The sequence below is a fragment of the Natator depressus genome, chromosome 3 (genome assembly GCF_965152275.1).
Source record: "Natator depressus isolate rNatDep1 chromosome 3, rNatDep2.hap1, whole genome shotgun sequence".
Lineage (NCBI taxonomy): Eukaryota > Metazoa > Chordata > Testudines > Cheloniidae > Natator > Natator depressus.
The window spans coordinates 26,493,432-26,513,066 of NC_134236.1; the positions used below are offsets into that span (position 1 = coordinate 26,493,432).

Sequence of the window (19,635 nt, forward strand, 5' to 3'; positions counted from 1 at the left end):
CATACACAACCTTATTCATGCAAATATCACTTCTGCCTACTACCCCAGTATTAAAAATGTACTAATTCTTATGCCTCCTCATTGGAATCTTTAGTGTTTTAATAACTCTGTTCCAAACTTTCTAGCAATGTCTAATGACGGTTATGAAATAGTTGGATGATCCTAATAGCACAATTGCCCCATTATTATAGCATTCCCTCCAGTAAAGTACAATAAGTCATATTCATCAAATTAATGGGAGATGGAAGCCTAAATACCTTTTTTTTAAAAAAATCTGAGCCTAAGTGACTTGCCCAAAATCATACAGGAAATGTTTGGAGGAACAGGAATTCCTACATCTTCCAAGTTCTAGGCTAGAGTTCTAATCTCTGGCCTATCCATGCTTAGTCTCACTGATGTCAAAAACACTTAAACTGACACATGGAGTCTCGGTGGCAAATAAATAGCCTTTGAAGCACTCATATATATATCTGTAGCTATCAGGTGCTCATATACTACCTTACAGCCTGACCTTGCACTGCTGAAGTAATGAAGGTATCTCATTGAGTTGAGTGGATGTAGGAGGAGGCCCATAACCCCTAGGTAAATATGAAATCAAAAGTTTTCACATAACTTTTATGTCATAAGTGACAAATAATTTTGGTCAGGAAATTCAGATTCACGGTTTCTAGAGCCCCTTTAACACAGCCTCCTTACAAATGCTTGTGGTACCAGTTAACATATGGCCTGCTACCTCAGAATTCCACAGCACTGCTGAAAAGAGATTTATACCACAATAAAGAAGCAGAGGGACACATTTTCAGAATGGATAGTATACAGGACAGTGTTGTGAATGCTTCTGCTCTTTTTAAGGCCAAGTCTTACAAGCCATTAATCACATAAATGGTCTTTACCAAGTTGATTAATCCCACTGACATCAGTATAAAGCCATATCCATCATATTTTTCAATAAGAATAGGTAAGTGAGTGTTTTCAATACTGAATCCTCTATTGGTCTAGCCCAGTTAGTTCTGCTGTGGATTTTCTTTCTGTTGGTTGGTTTTAATTTTAATTACTGGTTGAGGTTAAGGCTGTCATTCTAGCAGTATTTAGGCCCCAATTCAGTTAAAGATGCCCGTGTAGGAAAGCAGCCAAGCATGTGCTTAACTTTAAGCACTTGCTTAAATTCCATTGGCACCAGTGGCACTTAAGTGCTTTTCTGAACTGGAGCCTTGGGTTTGAAGCTGTGTGTCTTTCAGGGCTAATTTAGATAGCTTGTCTGGGGCACATGCTTTGGAGTTGTCTGCATCTGACAGACAGGACTGTGAAATTCTATTTGCCCCAGACTACAGCCAGAATGTTTTGGGTAGGGTTGTGATCACTCAGTTATTTCACAAAAGAAGGAGCAAGAGAGGGCGGGAAGATACTGTCCAGGCCCCCTGGCACTGTTACCAGAGGTTTTCTTTTCTTTTATTTTCACTTACTTGACTTCTGGGTAATGACTGGCAGTACCCAAGACAGAAGCATAAGAATGCATCTGCTTGCAAGGAAAAACCTCAGAGCGGTTTAAATTGGTGAAACATTCACTTCCCGCAATCAGCTTAATAAAAGTAGTGTTAGAATCAGAGTGCTTTGGCTTGCATAAAACTGTAGCTAGTTTCAGGCTAGATACTTTAGGTAAATTATAATTAATGACAGTTTGTAGTTAAAAATCCAACATGGCCGCTATTATTTTCTATTAGGAATTCCCAAGATGGAGGACACAGGCTAAATTAACCATTAATAAGTCAGAAACAAGTGTTGGAGGAAGGTCTGGAGAATGCCTCAAAACACCTGCAGGGAGTGGGCAGAAGGAGGAGTAGCTATGATGTAAGGGCAAAGCTGATTGGCTGAATGAGTTGCCACCCACACAGGGAGCAGGCAGCTTGAAAAGTCATCCAATCAGAAAAGGTCAGAAAACTGAATATAAGGAGAAGCGCTGGCTAGTCAGAAGGTGCATAGAAGGAGAAGGAGAAGGATGGAAAGCAAAAGAGTGACAGAACAGAAGGACCTAAGATGAGCTAGAGGAAGTTGAGAGAAGGAGTGTAAGTCTGATTTTTGCTTATTTTATAATACTGCTTGTGTGTATGCCTGTCAATAAAGCCAGATGCCTGCTGCTGAGTGAGAACTGCCCCACCCCCTCCTGTGAGCAGCCAGCCACTGCTGCAGAATGATAATTGTTTAATGTTTGTTTAATGCTGTATTGTAGCACTGTTTTTTATGCATATGCATAGGGTACTTACATGTTACATTGCCATGAATCTACGGTTAGAGGGCTTATGCATCTGTATGAAAGGTTCAGAGTGTACTGATACTGCAACATTGCATTTGTCTTAACAGTTTGTGTAGTTTCTGGTACCATTTAAATGCAAGACCTTAAAAGTAATACAGCTGTGCCTTCTTGCCTACTATACATTGTAACTTCTTTTTCTTACTTTACTAGATATATTGTAACCATCTAACTCTCAATAAATAAGACTTTTTTTCCCAAAGCATTACTGCTTGTGTACCTATTCTTGATTGGAGGGCTGTATCCATGTCCTTTCAAAGGTTAGCAGGATTAGTCTGCTCTGGGGAGTCCTCTGCAAGTTAGAGACAAACTTCCTGGCAATTCCCTTAAGGTGGGTCACTACCTTTCTCTCCATTTGGACAGAACAAATTAACAAATCAATTTGGAATTATAGGCAGACCAATACTGAAGTTCCTTAGCTCCAAATTTTGGAGCTAACAAATTCCTATCCCTTATAGGAGTGGGCTCAAAGGTACTATTAAAACCCTAAGGCTTGAAAGCATTATTTTAAGGCCTATAGAGAGGGTATAGCACTCCCTATTGGATAAAAGGACAATAGACCAGCAGTAATTCTCCCCCTGCCCCTTCTTTCCTTTCTCTAACCTTTTTCCTGACTCAGGAAAAAAAATCAGTAAGAAAGAAAAGTTACATCAAAGGTAAGACCATAAAAGGTAGATAATTAAGGTAAATAAAATTTTGTTCATAAGATCTCAAAAGTAATTGCTGTACAGTAGATAATCTCAATACTATGGTGAACCTAATTGTTTTCCTGTTCTGAGGGACAGAAAGGTAGAAATTGTTTGTGCTTTCCTATTCTGAGGGATTTGGAAGTAGAAACTTCTGCTCTTTTTATTTTTGTTTTTTTACTTACCTGTTCTGAGGGATTGGGAAGCAAAAGCAAGTATAAATCACAGTAAACTTTGTCTATTGGGATCGGATAGTTGCAGCAGCCTTACTGATGTATCAGTACTTTTATTACAAGGCAATTGTAGATAGTGAAGATGCTCAACAACTAGGATCAATAGTTCAAAATCCCTATGAAAGGGAAACTGAGGTGTGGTGGTGATTCAGAAATGATGTTGAAAAACAGCTTGGAGAATTTTGTAAAGAAAATTGGATGGGGTTTTTGAAAAGATGTTTTTATTCAGCCCAGTACCTAGCAACAATTATGCAAGCAGTGGGAACAATGGATCCAACTGAAGAGAGGTTTGCTCTCAAGGGAACCAAGCAAAAAGGAAAAGCATGTTGCCTTGCAAGGACTCTTGCTTACAGCCACAATTCTAGATATAGAAATGAATCATAGAATAACAGAGTTGGAAGGGACCTCTGGAGGCCATCTAGTCCAACCCCCTGCCCAGAGCAGGACCAATCCCAACTAAATCATCCCAGCCAGGGCTTTGTCAAGCCTGAACTTAAACTTCCAAGGAAGGGGATTCCACCACCTCCCTAGGTAACGCATTCCAGTGTTTCACCACCCTCCTAGTGAAAAGTTTTCCTAATATCCAACCTAAATCACCCCCACTGCAACTTGAGACCATTACTCCTTGTCCTCTCATCTGCTATCGCTGACAATAGTCTAGATCCATCCACTTTGGATCCACCTTTCAGGTAGTTAAAAGCAGCTATCAAATCCCCCCTCATTCTTCTCTTCTGCAGACTAAACAATCCCAGTTCCCTCAGCCTCTCCTCATAAGTCATGTGTTCCAGACCCCTAATCATTTTTGTTGCCCTTCGCTGGACTCTCTCCAATTTCTCCACATCCTTCTTGTAGTGTGGGGCCCAAAACTGGACACAGTACTCCAGATGAGGCCTCACCAATGTCGAGTAGAGGGGAACGATCACGTCCCTCAATCTGCTGGCAATGCCCCTACCTATACATGCCAAAATGCCATTGGCCTTCTTATCAACAAGGGCACACTGACTCAATCCAGCTTCTCGTCCACTGTCACCCCTAGGTCCTTTTCTGCAGAACTGCTGCCGAGCCATTCGGTCCCTAGTCTGTAGCGGTGCATTGGATTCTTCCATCCTAAGTGTAGGACCCTGCACTTACCCTTGTTGAACCTCATCAGATTTCTTTTGGCCCAATCCTCCAATTTCTCTAGGTCCCTCTGTATCCTATCCCTACCTGCCACCGTATCTACCACTCCTCCTAGTTTAGTATCATCCGCAAATTTGCTGAGTGCAATCCACACCATCCTCCAGATCACTAATGAAGATATTGAAAAAACCGGCCCCAGGAGCGACCCTTGTTGGCAGCCAGTATCAAGTGGAGTGCCCCTAGACACGGAGCCATTGATCGCTACCCGTTGAGCCTGACAATCTAGCCAACTTTCTACCCACCTTGTAGTGCATCTATCCAGCCCATACTACTTTAACTTGCTGACAAGAATATCATGTCAAAAGCTTTGCTAAAGTCGAGGAATAACATGTCCACTGCTCTCCCTTCATCCACAGAACCAGTTATCTAATCATAGAAGGAAATTAGATTAGTCAGGCATGACTTGCCCTTGGTGAATCCATGCTGACTGTTCCTGATCACTTTCCTCTCCTCTAAGTGCTTCAGGATTGATTCCTTGAGGACATGCTCCATGATTTTTTCCAGTGAGTGAGGTGAGGCTGACTGACCTGTAGCTCCCAGGATCCTCCTTCTTCCCTTTTTTAAAGATGGGCACTACATTAGCCTTTTTCCAGTCTTCCAGGACTTCCCACTCTTGCCATGAGTTTTCAAAGATAATGGCCAATGGCTCTGCAATCACATCCACCAACTCCTTTAGCACTCTCAGATGCAATGAATCCGGCACCATGGACTTGTGCACGTCCAGTTATTCTAAATAGTCCCGAACCACTTCTTCCTTCGCAGAGGGCTGGCCACCTCCTCCCCATGCTGTGCTGCCCAGTGCAGTAGTCTGGGAGCTGACCTTGTTCGTGAAGACAGAGGCAAAAAAAGCATTGAGTACATCCTGTCACTAGGTTGCCTCCCTCATTCAGTAAGGGGCCCAGACTTTCCTTTCTTCTTGTTGCTAACATACCTCAAGAAACCCTTCTTGTTACTCTTAACGTCTCTTGCAAGCTGCACCTCCAGGTGTGATTTGGCCTTCCTGATTTCACTCCAGCATGCCTCAGCAATATTTTTATACTCCTCCCTGCTCATTTGTCCAGTCTTCCACTTTTTGTAAGCTTTTTTGTGTTTAAGATCAGCAAGGATTTCACTGTTAAGCCAAGCTGGTTGCCTGCCATATTTACTATTCTTTCTACACATCGGGATGGTTTGTCCCTGTAACCTCAATAAGGATTCTTTAAAATACAGTCAGGTCTCCTGGACTCCTTTTTCCCCTCATGTTGTTCTCCCAGGGGATCCTGCCCATCAGTTCCCTGAGGGAGTCAGTCTGCTTTTCTGAAGTCCAGGGTCTGTATTCTGCTGCTTTCTTTTCTTCCTTGTGTCAGGATCCTGAACTCTACCATCTCATGGTCACTGCCTCCCAGGTTCCCATCCACTTTCGCTTCCCCTACTAATTCTTTCTGGTTGTGAGCAGCAGGTCAAGAAGAGCTCCGCCCCTAGTTGGTTCCTCCAGCACTTGCACCAGGAAATTGTCCCCTACAGTTTCCAAAAACTTCCTGGATTGTCTGTGCACTGCTGTATTGCTCTCCCAGCAGATATCAGGATGATTGAAGTCTCCAACGCAAACCAGGGTGTGCAATCTAGTAGCTTCTGCGACTTGCTGGAAGAAAGCCTCGTCCACCTCATCCCCCCCGGTCCGGTGGTCTATAGCAGACTCCCACTACATCACCCTTGTTGCTTACGCTTCTAAACTTAATCCAGATGAATAAAGCATTGAAGGAACTAAGAAAAGAGAGCCAATGTAACAGCGGAAGCTGAAACATTGAGAGCCACTCTTCTGACTCAGTCACTTCAGATGAGTCACAAAAGGAACTAAATCAAATAAGAGGAGCAGGAGAAACTAACAGTAGAATTTAAAGAATGGAAACAGAAGGCAATCGATAGAGAAGCTGCAATGAAATTGATCATCTCAGATGCAAAAAAGGAAAGAAATTAAATCATGACACATGTAGAAAGAAAAGTCACACATTAGAGGAAGAATTGAAAAGCAACATGGGAGCCATAGCAGCAATAAAATCCCTACGTGAGGAAGAGGAGGAATCAGCTGCAGAAGACATGGGTCCTCATTGTAATGAGTATCCCAAAGAATCTATTCCAGAATTTCACACCTTCAAGAGAAGAGCTGGAAGAATATCAAAGGCCACCTCCCATAGCTCCAATTACCTCCACAGTCAAAACTACTGCACAAGGAAACAGAGGTGGTACAGAAGAGAGGGTAGAGGAAAGAGCTCTAGGAAAATCCGTGGGTCCTTTGAACAAGAACACAGTGATTGGATGGTTAGCTAAAACAGGGATACCTGGATTAATGGGAAGTGATTTCTCTGCATTAATAGGAGTGCATGAATTCAGATGGATTTCTGGACCTCCTTATGACATATAGAGAGGATGAGAAGGTGGCACTGATTTAATAGGAAGAGAAATTTACAAGTTTTTCCTGGAGAAGATCCAGTGGTAAAATGGTTGCATCAGGAGAAGCAAAGACAGGAGGAAAGACCTGAACATATATAGTTAGGAAGAAATTTATTGTACAAACATGCAGGAATCATTCCATTGGATTATCAACTAATATGATTCCCCACCATTTAAAAGAGCATTAATGCTAGGCTTTGATCCAATCATCAGAATGGCAATGGCCTCTGATCTTGAGCAAACTCCTTTTGTACATTATAGAAAATAAAGTAAAAATTGTATGAGATACAGAGGGACACCATGTCATCTTCAAAACCTCCTCAGAAAGGAAAACTTGAAAATATCGGTAATAACTTTACCAAATAATGGTCCCAAAGGACAAGGAAATGAGCAGAACCAACAAAATAAAGGGGGGTTAAAGCAAGAGGATAGGAAAGGTGAGCCAGGAAGAAATTGGCTATGGAGAAAATTGCTGCAGTATGAACCTTTCAAACAAATCGCTGGGTTACCTACCGAAGAGCTACTTCAAAGATTGACACACCATGAGAAGAGCATGTCTACAGCTCCATCACACCCTAGAAATCACATATAGGGAGGCCAAGTGCCCCCATCTCCCCACTATTAGCAAAAGAAGATCAAGTTAATTTAGTAGCACATTTACAAACAGATGACTGGGGGAGACCCACTGTATATGTGGAATTTAATAGGGGAGAGTTCAGACAAAACATGTTGATAGACACATGTGCCACATTTTCTGTAGTTAATATAAAGAATAAGGATTTATTAGGACCTCCTGTGATAGTCAGAAAGCTGCAGGGATTTAATGAAGCAATGAGTAGAGTGGTGGTTAGTGCTTCAATTCACTTAGGGTGAAAACAAGGTAAATAACATTTTGGTTTGAACTAAGATGGTGATAAAATTGATATTGATGTGTTAGGTAAACTTGAGTTGACAGTGGATAAGAATGTTGAAGGGGTCAGTGGAATAAGAGGGCAGATGAACAAGATAAAGAGAGAGCCAAGGAGGGGATAGTATGGCAACCACAACCCCAATCGATCCCAATAGCTAAGAGAAGGAGAGAGGCTAGAGAACTGATTTAGCAGCTTTACAAAGAAAAGACCCTGAGGTACAAAAACAGGAATCAAGAGACCCCAAGGATGGGGAAAATTTGGCAACATGAAACAGGATTAGTATTGGCAACCAAAACAGAAGAGGATATGTCTAGTTCCAAACTAAGTTAGAACTGAAATGATCTCACTGGTACATAATGAACATAGAGGAAATAGATAAAACCCTCAACAGACTGCAAATGGCAGGTTGATGTTCTAAATCTGCCCTCATTTGGCCCATATTGACAGTTGTTTACCCTGTGCAGCAAATAATGCGGATACTAAAATCACAAAAGGACCATTAGGACATCAGAGAAGAGAGGGTTCATGGGCTAGGTTACAAATCTATTTTATTGGTCCATTGGCAAAAACTGCAAAAGGAAACCAGTATTGTTTGGTAATATTGGACCCTTTTACTAAGTGGGTGGAGGCAATTCCCACAAGAAATAATAGAGCATTAATCACAGCTAGAGTTCTGGTGGATCAAGTTATTACAAGATGGGGTCTCTCTAAAGAAATAGATTTCAGATCAGGCACCTCACCTTGATAGGAGAACTACAAAAGGATTGTGCCAGGCTTTTGGCATTAAACAAAGATTGCATATAGCTGGACATCCTTAGACTTCAGGAGAGTAGAAAGGACCAATAGAACAGTGGTTCTCAAACTTTTGTATTGGTGACCCTTTTCAAACAGCAAGCCTATGAGTGCAACTACCCCACCCCTTATAAATTAAACACATTTTAAAAAATATTTAACACTATATAAATGCTAGAGGCAAAATGGGATTTGGGGTGAAGGCTGACAGCTCATGACCCCCAAGTAATAACCTTGTGACCCCCCCTGAGGTGTCACATCCCTCAGTTTGAGAACCCCTGCAATAGAACAAACTTCTCCAAGGAAATTGGTAAATCAACAGGGTAAAGATTGGTCAGAAACTACCACTAATATTGATGGCTATTATAGGAACTATAGCATCCCATGGTGTAACTCCATTTAAAGCCATGACAGGGAGAGATATGAGGTGGCCTGAACAATGGTGGGTAACTGGTACACCCACAGATGGATTACAACCTAGGGTGTTAAAAGACTAACAGATGCAGAAATTACTAGAATCTATTGCTGAAATGCATAAACAGGTAGAAATAACACTTAAAGTAAATGGACAGGAAAATGGGACCAATCTTGCACACAGGAATAGCAGATTAGTGATATCGTCATGTGCAAACACACAAAGGTTATCTTAAGCTCCATTTGGGAAGGACCAGTTAGAATAGTCAATAAAGCAAGTCCTACAGTGGATCAATTGGATATCCGACAATGAAAAAGGAAAGTGTCAAAATGGTTTCACTTATCAGTTAAAAAGGTGGAAGGTAAAACAAAAATAGTTAATGGGGGGGGGGGGGAAATGCAGAAAAGTATTGAATGAGATATGGGATAAGGAAGATTGGTCCACCCTTGAATTCTGACTAGTTGGCTCAAGAACAGGCACATTTTCCAGGAACTCCTCTAACTCTTGCTCTGTCCAGGTAGAGAAGCTGAAGGTGGATACCAATCATCCAAAATGGAAGCTGCAGTTTATCAAATGGAAGGACAACCCCTTCAAGTCATATGTCCTTAACATAGAGATCAATGTGGAAGACCAGTGGTTATAATGTACATAAAGGGAAAATATATCAAGTGGGATATCTAGACACAGGATCTTCCTATTCCATTTTAAACAATATATACATATAACTCAAAATTCCTACCCTATTTCTCCTCTGATATAGCTGAAGTATAAGGAGCATCAGGAATAAAAGGTGAAATCACTGTAACAATCCCATTGGATGTTAAGATAGGGAACAAGGAAATATACAATATACATTTTGGAGTTATGGAGTTGGAACAGAATAGACTTGGAATAATAGGGATGGGCATCCTTAATGCATTACGTTGTGCAATAGATTTAGATAGAAATAGCCTGTGGGCAAAGTAAAGAGAATATTGTTAATATATGTACATATGACTAAACTAGTGATTGGTCTTTTTCTTTCTCTAGCAAATAAAAAATAAGGGAAAAATAGAATCGATAAATGGTAGCTTAGTTTGAGGAAATCCTGAAAATGGAGGAAGATGAGATGACTAAGAAATCAGATTTAATAAATGTAGATTTGCCAATAGATGAAGTTCTAAGACTAGATGCAGCAGTGGATGAAAGATACAGATGAAGTAAGTGGGATTGAGGAGGAAGAAGAGCTCCCCCTCTAATTGTCCCAGATATATTTCGATCTGTACATGAGACCAATGGCTCCAATACAAATTATTGAGGCAGAAATCTAAACCCTCTGCTATAGGGATACAGGGTCACTAGTTTTGATGATACAGCAGTAGATGTGGATATTACATGATATATGTCAGGAGACACATACGCACTTATGGGACTATGGGGAGAACAGATATCAGTTCCCTTAAGTATGCCTCTAATCAACAAATAGATGTGCAATTTGGTTTAGCAAATATGGGATTTGGTAGTAGAGGACTCATTCTTATAGATATTATAAAAAGTTTGAATTGTATGATAGACATAAAAGCAAAAGTACTATGGAATACTGGATAAGACACAATGAAGTAAGAAAAGTATGATACAGAAGGGTCAGATGTTAATAGACAGATATTGAGTGTAGTTATAAGTATAGAGTATAAGAAGTTCTTTAAGTATAATAAGAGTAACAATACTAATAGTAAATATAAGAATAAGTTGAACTAACAGATAAGTTAGTAATAGTAGTGATAACCCTTTTGTTCTAAAATAGGGAAAAGGAAGAGTAGCAATTCAGAAAAAGAATAAGACAGAGAATGGCAGGTGAATGGTCTGAGAACCTACCAGATTTAAATAAATAGGATATGTTGAATGTAATGGACATGAATGAGGAGGAATTACAAGATGTACTCAGTGATATAGAGGAAGACAGTGACAAATCAGAATCGGCAGATAGCAGAATAGAAGAAACAGCTGAGGACGAGAAGGAAGAAGTAGCTCTCCTAATGATAACCTGTGGCGGTTCAATGATGAGACAGAACACAGCTTTTAGCAAGCAGGCTGGTCTCTAACGGGCTTCCCCCTGTCAGCTTTCCACCTTCCCCTTTATTCTCTCTCTCTCCCCCCGCGCATTACATTCTCCAACAGATAAAAGGAATACACTGGCTTTGTTTAACATTCTTATTTACCAATTTCTATCTACCGCATTCCTTGCTCTCGGGCCTTGAGCCCAGTCCTGAGAGGCTTCCCACGATACATATCATCTTGGCGAGATTCCAAGGTTGATGCCCTTGAAAGGAGCTGTGTGTGCACTACTCCTACACAACACTCCGGGTGTGCCCTAAATGTTGCCAAGCGCATAAACCTTTATGAATCCTACATCCCCTCCTTTTTTGTTTATTTGTGCTCGGCCATCTCATGGTAGCCATCAATTTGCATTTGCAAGCCAATTAACTCCCGGACAGACAAGGTCATAACTCGTGGAGCCTGCCAGGGCGGGTCTCGACAAAGCCTTAACAAAAAGGAATACATTGTACACAGCAGCAGCAAAAAATAAGCTTAAAAAGGTAAAGTGTGATTGGCCTGGCCCCGATTAGCCATGCTAGAGTACTGGGAAGAGAGGTTCAAGTAAGCGGCGAGCATCATCTCATTCCCAATTTCCTCAGGGTGATGACATACTGGAATAAGGCACGTACCTAACAATTCTTCAGCTGCTACAAAATCAAATAAACAAAAGTGGGTAACATTTGCTATTGAAGCCAATCTTTCCCATAGGTTATATGTCATTCGGGCCCGTAACGGAGAAAGCGCTCCCGAATCAACCCCTCCAGGAAATAGCAGGCACAAAAGGCATACAATCAGTACAGAATTAGCAGTAATTTGGGCGAGAATTGCCACAAACAAAGTCTCAAGAGTCTCTGGCTGTTGGTTTGCTGCCAGTCTTCGTTGAGCCGCGGCGACCAATGCTTTTACTGCTCCCCATGTCACGGGCTGGCTTGGGACGCTACGCCTCTTCTGTTTCCGTCCCGCCGTTGTCGACCCGGGAGGCACCGCGGTCTCCTCCAAGGTCAGCTGAAAATCCGGTATGGGGTTCGACAGCCCTGGTGCCACGCCATGCTGTTTCAGTGCCGGTCGCACACACCAGGCCGGAGCCCACAACAGTCCTGCAGGGAGAAACACAGCAGCATATCCCCGACCCCAAGTGATTAGAGGTACTGGGCCCAGCCACTGCGGATCGGGCAGCTGACAGTAAAAGACACGCGGTCTTTCCAGTACCTCAGATTTGTGAAAATGGCGATCCGCGGGGGTCTGCTGATCTGCGTTCAGCGTTAAATTATTTAAAGTAAACAAAAGGATATGCAATTGTTGCTGAATGTCTCCTAAGATTCGGAGACGCAGCTCCCCTTGTTTTAATTGTTTGTCGAGCAAGATTTTTAGCATGCGATTTGCACGTTCAACAATAGCTTGGCCTGTGGAATTATAAGGGATCCTGTGTTTGAGACGGATGTCCCATTGGGCACAAAAGATGAAAAGTGCTGTGGAGCAATAGGCTGGGGCATTATCCATTTTTATCTGGCTCGGGTGACCCATAACAGCAAAACAGGCTAGCAAATGGTGAATAACTTTGGGAGTGGCTTCCCCACGCTGTGGGGTCGCCCAAAGGAATCCCAAATAGGTATCAATGAAAACATGTAAAAACGAATAGGGGTGGAATTGTGGCACATGAGTGACGTCCATTTGCCACAGCTGATTCGCTGCGGTACCTCTAGGGTTAACGGCATAAAAAAAGGTAGGGGCAGCAGCGGCACAGTGGGGGCAGGAATGAACAATAGAACGTGCATGATCAGCAGGAATATGAAACTGCCGGGCCAAAACAGAGGCAGACTGATGAAAAAAGGAATGGCTTTCAATGGGGTCAGAAAAAAGGGAATTTACCTGACCACGTAACGCGCGATCGGCGCGCGCATTGCCTTCAATGAGTAGCCCAGGCAGAGGGGTATGACTGCAAATATGAGCAACAAAATAAGGGAAATTACGAGTGGTGATGAAATACTGTAAGGACAAAAACAGGCGAAGAAGGTCCGCATCGACCTGAGGGGTAATGAGGGCAAGGGGTAAATGATCAATTACCTGATAAACATAATGCATGTCCATGATCAAATTAAAGGGACAATCAGCAAAAAATTGAAAGGCCAAAATAACAGCAGCTAATTCCAAGGACTAGTAAAGCTCTCCAAGCGCTGTGCATGCAAATATTGTTGTACAAGTGAATGAAGCGCTTTCAGCTTTTCTAGAGGGAGCGGCCACTGGTCAATCCATACGGGCTCTAAGGATTGCCATACCAATGGTAATGCGGATGGCAAGGTGGGTGAGGGAGGATTTTGGGCCATTATATATTAATATCGAGGGTGGTGTCCAGCTTTGTAAGTAAATCGCGGCCCCAAATACTGAGGTGGACAGGGAGTACAAAAGGGCGGATTGTAGCAAGGGCACAGCCTCCTGGTTTAGAGACCGTGACCCAAGACAAACTTTGGCGCCCGGGTTTGCTACCCTCGATCCCCCCACAACTCTTTAGAAGGAACTGTTGGCCAACCGACCGGCCACTCCGGATCACGAATCACCGTAACATCAGCTCCAGTGTCCACCAACCCTGTAAAAGGAACATTATTTAAGAGAAGTGTTAACTGAGGTTTTGAGGGGCGGACTGACATTGTCAGAGCAACAAGTGGAGAGGACGCGCTGTGAGACGGCGAGTGAGACAACGTTGATCCAAAGCCGCCTCCGCCCCGAGTTCGATCCTCGGCAGCTGGCACCTGATAGGGGACTAAAATCAATTGTGCAATTGACCGTCCACGCGGGAGCGATTGCGGAAGATGGGTCCACACCTGAACCTTAATAACACCAGTGTAATCAGCATCGATGACTCCTGGGATGACAAAAAAACCCTGTTTCCCAGCGTGTGAGCGAGGGAGAACCAGACCCACAAATCCGGCAGGGAGAGGTCCCGTCACCTGTGTAGGTATGGCGCAAACCTCCCCTGGCAACTGAAAATCAGCGTCCTCCTGCATAATCAAATCAAGCCCTGTACTTCCGGCAGTCGCCGCCCTCATGGAATCTATGGATTGTAAGGCAGAGGAACAGTTGTCTGAGTGGGAAACACCCCCGTTTGGCCCTGGGTTCGGGGGGGACCCGTCGTGCGGTTTCCCGGCCCGCTACGACACTGATTAGCCCAGTGATAGCCCTTCTGACACTTGGGGCACTTTTTTGAGGGTCGGGCGGGCGCCGTCGATGAGCGGCACTCCCGCTGGAAGTGACCCTCCTTGCCACAGCGGTAACAACGCTTCCCCTCTTTCCTGGTTCTTTTTAGGGCGGCAGCCAGAACTCCAGCTTTATGTGCTTGGGTTCCGATGTTTTGGCACGCCCGTAGCATGTCTGAGAGCTCTAAAATGCCAGAGGCTTGCGCCGTCTGGAGAGCGCGGCGGCAATCCTCATTTGCATTTTCAACTGCCATTTTTAACAGGATCTCCTGAGCTGCCGCAGCGTTATCCACCTGTCGGAGGATAGCCTCCTGCAATCTGTTGGTAAAATCCAGAAAGGACTCTGATGCACCCTGACGGATACTAACAAAGCTTTTAGTAGGCTTGCCTGAATCCGGGACCTTCCGGAAAGCATGCTGGGCGCAGGTGGAAATAAGGGGGAAGAGGGCCTGAGGGAGTTGAGTTTGCATCTCAACGGTAGCAAACGGCCCCTCCCCTGCCAAGTGCTCAAAAATAATACCTTCCGCTCTATGAATCTGGGCCTGGCGTTCTGCCTCCTGCCGATACTCACTAATCCAAATAACATATTGACTGGGTGACAGCATCATGCGCAACAGCGCCTTCCAATCTTCAGGGATCAGGGAGTATCCACTACCTAGCCCTTCAATGAGACCACGCACAAACGTGCTAGTCAGACCGAACTCGCGAATTTGCTTTCTTTACCTCTCTAATCACCGAGTAAGGCAAACTGACCCAGGTTCCAACCGGGTTGCCCTGGCCATCATTCTGCCAGGTCACCGGACAAACCGAGACCAGCTCAGCCAGCTCCTCTGCTGTAAGATCTGAGCGAGCCTTTGCTGCGTGAACCATTTGTTGCACCAGCGAAAGCCTCTGAGCAGACGCAGACGACCCCCCGGGGGGCCCCGGAGCATGGGGCCCCACGGGCGGAGGGCGATCACACACCGGCTCCGGTGGGGAAGGCCAGGGAGGCAGTGGTAATAGAGGCACTGGGGGCGAAGCAGGGGGAGGGATGGTTGCAGGAGTGGACAGGGGTGGCGGGATCGGCAGCCCCTCTGTTGGCGCGGGAGAGGGTCTTTCTGAGGTGACACACCGTGTTGCATCGGTAGGAGTGGGGGTGGCTGCAGGAGCGGACGGGCGTGGCGAGATCACCAGCCTCGCGAGGGAGGGCCTGTCCGAGGCGACACGCTGTATCGCGTCGCGGCAGAGGTGCCAGGCATGTAAAGCCTGCACGGACACCCGAGGCTCTTTGTGCAATGTCTGGCCCAACCGCTCCCAGTCCGCTAGCTTAAGGGTTCCGGCTTCAGGGTACCACGGGCATTGGGCACTCACTTCCTGTAGCAGGAGAGTGAGTTCTCGAGTGGGGCAGTCATGCTGAGCCTTACGCAGCAAATACTGTAGCTCATTGCGGTGTTGCACTTGCAAAGCAGAGAGGGAGCTTCCCATACTTACCACAACGAAAAATACTCACTGGGATCCACGAAGCGGATGAGTGACGCGTCTGAAACCCTTGCCGGGCGAGGTGAGTGCTGAGGGCCCCACGTTTGGGCGCCAGTTGTGGCGGTTCAATGATGAGACAGAACACAGCTTTTAGCAAGCAAGCAGGCTGGTCTCTAACGGGCTTCCCCCTGTCAGCTTTCCACCTTCCCCTTTATTCTCTCTCTCTCCCCCCGCGCATTACATTCTCCAACAGATAAAAGGAATACACTGGCTTTGTTTAACATTCTTATTTACCAATTTCTATCTACCGCATTCCTTGCTCTCGGGCCTTGAGCCCAGTCCTGAGAGGCTTCCCACGATACATATCATCTTGGCGAGATTCCAAGGTTGATGCCCTTGAAAGGAGCTGTGTGTGCACTACTCCTACACAACACTCCGGGTGTGCCCTAAATGTTGCCAAGCGCATAAACCTTTATGAATCCTACAATAACCCACTTGATATTAGACTCACAAGGAAGACCTTTGGTCCCTATAGTCCAGAATGACCCAGGTGTTACAGTAGGGATACTCTGCCATATAGACACAGGGTCATCAATGTCCATACTGAATCTAGACATCAGTATAAATCTCGGGGCTCTGCCATGATGGTAAACGGGGTAAGGGGACAAATCGCCATCCATATCAGCCTGCCTATGCCTGTTAGCATAGGCAATCGGTTGATTCTAACTTGATGTGGCCTCACGCACAGGGGCGTGGGAGGCTATGGAATCATCGGGGTAGATATTATTAATCTTAAATTGTCTCATAGATCTGAATCACCGAGCCTTATGGGCTGCAATATAATTCTATTGAATGTTTTATTAAAATCTAAATGTTATAAAATTATTGTTAAAAATTACAATATAGTTATGTTAAGTTAGTATAGGGAGATAAAATAAGATGAATTAAATTTCATTTTATATTTCATGAATAGAATTTTATAATTTTTAAAATAAAAGATGAATTTGTTTAAAGGCTTTTAGCAAAAGTTATATATAGTTAAAATAAAAATCAAGCTTGTTTTGAAAAGGAAAGTCTTTCGTTTTCTTTATCTTTCAGAAGGGGAAGCCAAGCAGTAGGGGATGCGATTCTATTCATCTTGATGCTTCTGGGTATTTGTGTCTACAGGATTCTACTATGGTGGTGTGAATTTGGACACAACACCAAAGAGCCAATGGGCCAAGTCTCATCCCAATGATAAGGTTTTGGCTAATAGTATAGAGCAGGAGTTACCAAACTTGGTTCACGGCTTGTTCACGGTAAGCCCCTGGCAGGCTACGAGACACTTTGTTTACCTGAGCATCTGCAGGTACAGCCGCTCGCAGCTACCAGTGGCTGTGATTCACTGTTCCTGGACAATGGGAGCTGCAGGAAGTAGTGCCGGCCAGACCAAGTAAACAAAGCATAACAATGCTGCTTAATGGTACAGGAGCAAGCTGCTTTTCCTTCAGCCTCCCACTATCTTCCGTGTACAGCCCAGCTGCATACTAGGGGCAGCATTTAGAACAGTGGTGGGCAGCCTGCGCCTCTTCACTCTTCCCAGCCAATGAGAGCTGCGGGAACTGCAGCCACTGGGAGCTGTGGACAGTCAATGTAAACAAATTGTTTCATGGCCTGCCAGTGGATTACCCTGATGGGCTGCAGGTTTGCCCACCACTGGTTTAGAATTATTAGGTTATTCTGCTTTCTCAGGGATTGGGCCCTGATCCTGTATTGGGATCTGGAAGCCTGACTTCCAGTGGACTCTGCATAAGTGCAGGCATCCTTGCTTGCAAATCCTAATACAGAATCAGGGTCTTGGCTTGGAATTAATTAGGCAGTATACCTAGTATATACTATGTTTCAGGGGGAGGGGATTTTTTCATGAAAATGCATACACAAATCCAATAGAATACTGACAATGAAAAATAGCATTCTAACTTCCTGCTGAATAAATCATTGTTAAATGGTTGATGCGTTCTCAGCACTTGTATCTTCCAGAGCACCCTGAAGGCACAGCAGCATTTGGTTATATAAGTGATATCTCCAGGGAATTAATAACAAAGGATTAGGGTTAATGGTCTTTCATCTCTCCCAACCTCATACTTAGCCTGAGGTGAAGTCTTGGGACTTGTTTAGTATTACTTAGTCAAGGGACCAACACCGTTCCTTTAGAACTATTCACATCTCTTGGGCAAATAAGTAACAAAGCATTTTGCTAATACAGCATTCTATTTATTAGAGAAATCAGAATGAGTGAAAATCAATTAATAAACTAAAATTCATATCTACTTAAGCTTTAAAAAAACTGCATAGTTAAAACATGTCTGTGACTAGGCAACTATGTGGAAGCCTCTGATTACTTAATACACATAGTCCATGCTATTTACTCCCAAAATCTGACCAGGGTAACTGCAGTATCATGCAATTAACTCAGTTATGCATAAAAGCATAACACAATCTCAAACAGTTACAATGTGGATCATGTCACTCTCCAGGACCAGGTACATGGGGTGGAAACTCCTACAACTAGTGATTGCTATTATAAAGAATAGAAAACTATTATTCATAGGTTCTTTTACAGCCCTCATCACTGCAGTATCTGAGCACCTTCTGGTAGCGCCTTAAGTGACATGACTAACACCTGTCACTGGCTAATACTGCCCCCAGCAGAGGTATTTAAAATAGAAAGTCTGTGGCTCCTTTCCTGAGGTCACCTGTCAGGAATTGTATGTGTTTCTGCTTAGGACACAATGGCCTTATGCCCTTAAATGAAAGTTACCAGCACCCTCCAGTGGTAAAATACCTGGAAAAGTCAGCCAGGAAGAAGACCAGGGGAAGGCAGCCTACCAGCCAGCTAAGGAGAACTGACTCAGGCCAATATCTACTGATGCATCCAATAGAGCTGTTAGGGGGCTTATTCCTTCACCTGCTTCCTTCCCTGATCCTTCTCGCATGAACAGAGAGCAACAATACCCAAAGTCCAAAGGTGCAAACAATTTGATGTTTATTGGGGTGAACTTCGAGCAAGCATGATTCCAGTTTCCTTCCTTAGTGTCCCCCTTCCCAACTCTGACACCACAGAGCCTTACACCTGTGTCCCTGTTCACATTCCCTCCCCCTTAGTAAACATGATTCCAATTTCCTCACCCCCATTCCCTGTTCCCATCTCCCCCTCCCACACCCACCCCCTCCCACATCATGAGGTTTTCTGTTCATTAAAACACAACAATTCTAGCAACAAGACAAACAACACAAAACATAGATCCATGGTATTCTGAGTTATTCTTCCGCTGGCGCCAGCTTGCTTTTAGAGTGTCTGAGAAACAATTTCCATCCCCCTGGTGGGGACAGATTATTGCTTAATAACAATACCACTTTCCTTTACAAATTTCCTTGCTAATTGCAGGAAAAACAGAAGAATTACCTCCAGGCTGTCCTTATTTTGTGCTGTAATCCGGCTGGTGAATTACCTCACTCACTGGTCATTTATGAAATTCATGAGATGGTGTACCTCAGTTTCCCCTTTTGTACAACAGACCAAGTTTGCAATAGTTTCTCTGCTGTACCAAGCTTTAAGTTTATTCTCAGGTAATAGCTCACACACCCACCCCCTTAAGGTTAACCTGTCCCCCTTATTTTCAGGCTTGACTTGTTTTTTTTCAGCTCCCTTTCCTGGAGGGCCATAATCGGAGTCTTCTAGTAGCTTGTTTGCTGACCAGATGTATTCATCATTTGCATTTACACAGAGGCTTACTAGCTTGCTTCTGGATCCAAAGCTGTTAGCAGCTCAGACATTGTCTTAAAAGGGAAGCATTTTACTTCCACCAGAGTTCTGATTACTTTCATCTCCTGCTCCAAATCACACAGATCTGAAAAAGAAGGCACAACCTATTGTGGGCTCTTTTGGAGCCCTAATAGGATTTTAATTAAGTACC

General features: G+C 44.0%; 1 long non-coding RNA gene across 1 annotated transcript in view; it reads left to right on the forward strand.

The window, feature by feature from the left end:
- Positions 1 to 1,951: 1,951 nt before the first annotated feature.
- Positions 1,952 to 19,635, forward strand: part of LOC141983791 (uncharacterized) — a 68,135-nt gene continuing 50,451 nt past the window's right edge. Inside the window, exon 1 of the long non-coding RNA XR_012638512.1 lies at positions 1,952 to 2,063. This is a non-coding gene — a long non-coding RNA (uncharacterized LOC141983791). The remainder of the gene's footprint in view (positions 2,064 to 19,635) is intronic.